This window comes from Palaemon carinicauda, chromosome 7 (assembly GCF_036898095.1).
Source record: "Palaemon carinicauda isolate YSFRI2023 chromosome 7, ASM3689809v2, whole genome shotgun sequence".
Taxonomy (NCBI): Eukaryota; Metazoa; Arthropoda; class Malacostraca; order Decapoda; family Palaemonidae; genus Palaemon; species Palaemon carinicauda.
This window is the reverse complement of record NC_090731.1, coordinates 117,209,088-117,214,087: the sequence shown is the minus strand read 5'-3', so window position 1 is coordinate 117,214,087 and position 5,000 is coordinate 117,209,088. Positions and strand designations below refer to the sequence as shown.

The 5,000-nt window shown below is 49.1% G+C and overlaps 1 protein-coding gene across 3 annotated transcripts in view; it reads left to right on the top strand.

Moving 5' to 3' along the window:
* The window catches only part of Rbsn-5 (Rabenosyn-5), a 197,599-nt gene that overhangs the window by 191,373 nt on the left and 1,226 nt on the right, over positions 1-5,000 (top strand). The gene's annotated exons all lie outside the window — the stretch shown is intronic.

The window sequence follows — 5,000 nt, the reverse complement described above, 5'->3', positions numbered from 1 at the left end:
GTGTTTTTTATATTCAAATAACCTGTTTCTCTGCCTGAGAGGTTATCTCCTCCCTCGACTGGCAATCCTTCTAGGGTTTCACTCTAGACACTCGTCTAGGAACTTCCAAGGTTGATTTAGGGAATCAGAGCTTCCTCCTTGGGCATCGACCTCATGGCTGATATCTTGAAGGCTCTAAAGTTGGCACCTCCACTGCCACAACCCCCTACTGTTCCAGTCAGTGCTACCCCTAGGATACCCCTGGAACCCTCGTCGAGTTCGTCATTTGAGAGTTAGGACCCTAGAAGGAGATTGATGGCAGTTAAAGCTCGCAGATCACCACCCCAATTGCGTGCTGAAGGCCAAACCCCTGCTGATTCTTATATGGCTAACTTGCCTTTCACACCAGTGAAGGTAAAGGAATTCTTTACGAAGAAGCAGAGGAGACGGATGAGAGGTATAACTCCACCTAACCCCGACATCATCCACCCTAGGACGAGTAGGGACATAGGCTTGCCCAAGGAGATCGCAATCCATCCCTTCATCCCTCAAGATATTAAGGTAGTGCCTCCGGATCAGCGTCCGGTTTCTGTTCCTCTTCCAGAGGAAGAGCCTCCAGCTCCTACTGCTAAGGCTTCATCTAAGTCCTCGAAGGCCTCGCAGGTTACCCCTCTTAAGACCGTGGAGGATCACCCCGTGCGAAGGGAATTGAAGGACCCCAAGACGAAACAGCAAGGGAAGCTAGAGAGGCTGAGGCACAGACGCAGTCCCCAGTGGCGGGCCCATCCACGGTTTCAATTAACGACCCTGACCTACCTCAGGCTCTAGACATGAGCCTGGAGGTGGACGACCCCTTAGACTCTGAGGATGAGAATCTTCCAAAGGCAGCCAGTTCGAACTATCATTCCGAACTGGAGAGAAAGTAGTCGGAACATACCTTTTGGCAGGTCTTCGCCTGTATGAGGGCCATTAACAGGCTGTCTACTCCTGGTTCCACCATCCAGGAAGGAAAGGATATGATGCTCAATGAAATATTCGAGACCCAGAAGCCTTCCACGTCCAGTGCAGCTTTTCCCTGGTCCAAAGGTCTAACAGCTGCCAAGAGGAAAGCTATCTCCCAGATAGGTGGAACTTCTAGTTCCTCGAGGGCAGGTTCCTCCTCTCGGTCTCTACCACTTCCTTTTGTGTTACAAAGGAAGTGCTACGAGATCATTTGTGTTACAAAGGAAGTGCTACGAGATCGAAGGAGAACCATCTTTCACCATGACCCTCTACCCTTTAGTATAGTCCCTAACGAAGGGAGTTTCCACTCAAACCCTCTGCTCTCTGATGACCTCACTGTTGGCAGTTGAGCTCCTAAACATAGAGAGAGGCGTGAAGTATGCCATGCAGGCTGCTTTGTTGCTGAATCTATGGTTGGGATCCCAAGGCTTCATGGTTCGCTCCCACGACTTGTCGAAGGAGTCGCCCAGGAAGACGGAGTCTTTCCTAATGTCAGGTACCCGGACTCTTGAGTTCCTATTGCACCACATTGTCAACCTGTGGGCGAACGCCATACTCAAGAGGAGGGATATGGTCATAGGTCGGTTCCATAAGCAAGTGCCGAAAGTGGAGGTCTCTCGGTTGAGGAATTCCACTCTCGAGGGTTCTTCTCTCTTTATTCCGGAGATAGAGAGGGCTGCTGGGTGATGCAGGAAATCGTCCAACAATTCTCTCCTCCATAGGGCCATGACATCTAGGGCCTATGGTAGACCTTCCCATTCTTCTTGGCCTCGGCAAGCACCTTCCTCTAACCTGTCAACTGCTAGGTCCTCAGGACCTTCCGAGGTGTCTAAGCGGCCTTTTCAGTCGCAGGGATAGAAAGGGTCCAAATCCTTCAGAGGAAAGAAGGGAGGTATGGAGACTGCCGAGGTGGCCACACGCACTAGGAATGGTATTCCTCATCACCTAACACCTGTGGGAGGATGCCTACAGCGACGCTGGCAGAGGTGGCAGCTTCACGGGCAGATCCCTGAATGGTCGGTGTAATCGCCCTAGGGTATCGCATCCCGTTCACGCAATCTCTCCCTCCTCTGACTCAGGATCCAGTGCATCTAGGCTTCTATGCAAAGGGATCCACAAAGGAGCTAGCTCTCATGGTCGAAGTCCAGACCATGCTGCAGAAGGGTGCTCTTCAAGAGGTAGTGGACAGGTCTCCAGGCTTTTACAGTCACACTTTTCTGGTAAAAAAGATGACTGGAGGCTGGAGACCAGTCATCAATCTCTCCCCTCTGAACAAGTTTGTCCAACCGACTCAGTTCAGAATGGGAGATAGCAGATACGGTCATCCAAGCGGTACGGCCAAGGGACTTCATGAGCACACTAGATCTGAAGGACACTTACTTCCAGATCCCAATACATCCGTCTTCAAGGAAGTATCTAAGATTCATTCATGAAGGAAAGACATACCAGTTAGAGGTTCTATGCTTCGGTCTCGTGACTGCCTCTCAAGTTTTTACCAGAATGTTCGCCTTAGTGTCATCTTGGGCTCACAGGAACAGCATCTGTCTTCGGAGATATCTGGATGATTGGCTGATCCTAGCAGACTCGGAGACGACCCTTCTTCGTCACCGAGATATGCTTCTCGAGTTTTGTCAGGATCTGCGAGTCCTGATAAATCACGAGAAGTCATCACTGAAACCTTCACAGATACCTCGGAATGATCATAGACACCGTCCTGAAGAAAGTCTTCCCATCAAACGAAAGAGTACACAGGCTGATGGAAGTGGCTGCACCCTTTCTCAGGAAAGAAGTTCTTCCAGCCTCTCGTTGGTTGAGTCTGTTAGGCCACCTAACCTCTCTCATCCATCTTGTTCCAAACGGCCGCCTCAGGATAAGATCCCTGCTGTGGCAGCTGAAGTCCGTGTGGATCCAACACTCCGACCTACCAGACACTCAAGTTCCCATATCTCAGGATCAGGTGACGGATTTGAGTTGGTGGATGTTAGATTAAAACCTTTGACAAAGTCAGAATCTTCTCGTCCCCCCTTCGGAGTTGACGCTCTTCACAGATGCATCAAAAGAAGGGTGGGTTCTCACCTGCTGCACCATACGATCTTTAGCCTTTGGTCAGTATCAGAAAGGTACCAGCACATAAATATCCTAGAGATGAGAGCAGCCTAACTAGCTCTTCATCAGTTCCAACAGTTGCTGGCAGGTCACTCGGTGGTGTTGATGAGCGACAACACCACACTAGTGGCTTACATAAACAGAGGGCAGTAGCTTTTCACAGCCTATATGCCATCTTGCAATAAAGATCTTCAGATGGTCAGAAAACATTCAGTGGCTCTTATCAGCTCGCTACATTCCTGGAAAGAGGAATGTGCTCGCAGACAATCTGAGCAGAGCGACTCAGGTATTAGGCTCCGAATGGTCTTTGAATCGTCAGATAGCCAACAAAGTCTTAACTTTGTGGGGTTCCCCAACTATAGACCTGTTCGCATCATCTCTGAACAGCAAGCTTTTGATGTACTGTTCTCCAGTCCCGGACCCTCAGGCTCTATGGCAAGATGCATTCCAACAATGGTGGGACAACATTGGCGTGTACGCCTTTCCCCCGTTTTGTTTGATGAGATATCTGCTCAACAAAACAAATGCGTCCAAATATCTAATGATGACCCTTGTAGCTCTGCAATGGCATCACACAGAGTGGTTCCCAGACCTCCTGCAACTTCTCGTAGATCAAGCAAGAGAACTCCCTCCACGACCAGATCTACTCAAACAGCCACACGCGAACATCTTCCACAAGACCGTGCAGTCACTTCAACTTTACGCTTGGTGTCTATCCAGCATCTCCTCTCTCAGAAGGGTTTTCCATGAAAGGTTGCGGAACAATGTCCGGACACTTGTGTAGGTCCTCAGCCTTGGTCTACCGAGCTAAATGTTGAGTCTTCTGTGGTTGGTGTCATGGAAGGAATATCTCTCCACTCGATGCCACTATTCCAGTAATAGCCGAGTTTCTTGTATACCTTCGGGAAGAAAAGCTCATTTCAGTATCGGCGGCGGTGAAAGGCTATCGCTCAGCCTTAAGCCTTGTCTTCAAGCTGAAAGGAGTCGACATTTCTTCTTCGTTGGAGCTTTCCTTACTCATAAGGAGTTATGAGATCACTTGACCCCAGTCAGAGATCAGGCCTCCTCCTTGGAACGTGGTTCGCGTCTTGAGGTCCCTAAAAGAACCTCCCTATGAACCATTACACCATGCAACTGACCAAAATCTCACTTTGAAGACGGCATTCCTGCTCGCTTTAGCCTTGGATGGACCATATAAATATGACCATAGATTCGGGCCCTTTCAGATTGTGATTCATCGTTCTGTAACCAACAACCCAGGTCAGTTGTTACTTTGCCCAGTGAGGAGTATGATATACTATCTTAAAAGCACTGCAGCAACACGGCTCAGACTAACATTGCCGCTTGTTAGCTCAGGGAGAGTAAAGAGGAAGATCACAAAAAACACAGTTTTCTCCTGGATTCGCCAAGTGATCGAAGGAGCCTTGGCTCCGGATCCTCCTCAGGCTCGTCAACCTTGAGCCCATGACCTCAGGGTAAAAAGGACTTCCCTGGCATTCAAACGCAACTTTTCCATGTAGCAGGTTCTCCAAGCAGCTCTGTGGAAAAGACAAACCATATTCACCGCCCATTACCTCAAAAACAGGACCCAAAGGAGACTCGATACGTTTACTATCAGTCCTGTGGTGGCTACTCAACAAGTGGTTCAAGATACCTCAAGCTTCTTGATGGACCAAGTAGCAGTTGGTTGAGGGCATTGGTTACCTGGGTTAAGACTGGGATGAATGAGAAGAAAGTCAGGCTTTCCTTCCTTCATCTTCCCCTCTCTTGGGGTACAGCGCCATGGGTCCCTCTGCAAGCTGGCTTCAACCTCTGCAGGTAATTATCACTTCCCTTGTGTAACTTAGGATAAGTAATAAAATTTTTATACTGTCCTCGTCCCCATTGCTTTCTGCGAGGGAGCAATGGAATAT